The sequence below is a fragment of the Arachis duranensis genome, chromosome 4, assembly GCF_000817695.3.
Source record: "Arachis duranensis cultivar V14167 chromosome 4, aradu.V14167.gnm2.J7QH, whole genome shotgun sequence".
NCBI classification, from domain to species: Eukaryota; Viridiplantae; Streptophyta; class Magnoliopsida; order Fabales; family Fabaceae; genus Arachis; species Arachis duranensis.
The window spans coordinates 89,899,938-89,900,628 of NC_029775.3; positions in this window are offsets into that span (position 1 = coordinate 89,899,938).

Genomic DNA, 691 nt, shown 5'->3' on the forward strand with positions numbered 1-691 from the left:
TATCCTGTGCTAAATTAGTTTGCTTGGTGCTGTTGATTAGGTTTAAACTGTTATTGATCCTATGTTGCTGTTTCATTGTTTTATTTTTGTGCTAAACTGGTTTATATGATGCTGCTGCATAGTATTATTGCTGCCTTATTCTTGTGTAGGTTGCTGCTGGAATGAAAAAATTCTGAATTATTTGTGCAGTAGTGAATTTCTGAGTGTTAGCTATCAATAGCATTCTTGCAATAGCTGCTGTTTGAAGTGAATGATGATTGTGAATAATTCTTGAGTGTTTCCCTTCTTTTGCTGCATATGTACTGCATCATTAAAAGCATTTTTGCTCTGTTCTAACATGTTTATTTTTTTTTGCGTGCAGGAAGACATGATGTGATAAAGAAAATATGTTCCATACAAATATCACATGGGATGGGTCTTACAAATGACCTTAGTTATGTAAATGTAATATTTTGATGTGTTATGTACTTTTTGAGATACATGTAATTGAAAAAATTACACTCTATTTTGATTTGTGTTGTTTAGCCTAAAAATTAAACATATCTATCTTATAATGAAATTTTTATGATTTAGATTTGTTGAATTTATTATTTTTAGATTTATTTTGTGATTATTATCATTTTGGAATGTGATTATAATTTAAAAAAATTGAATCTCATAAATAACAACAGGCTATAGTCACCGTTTTGGA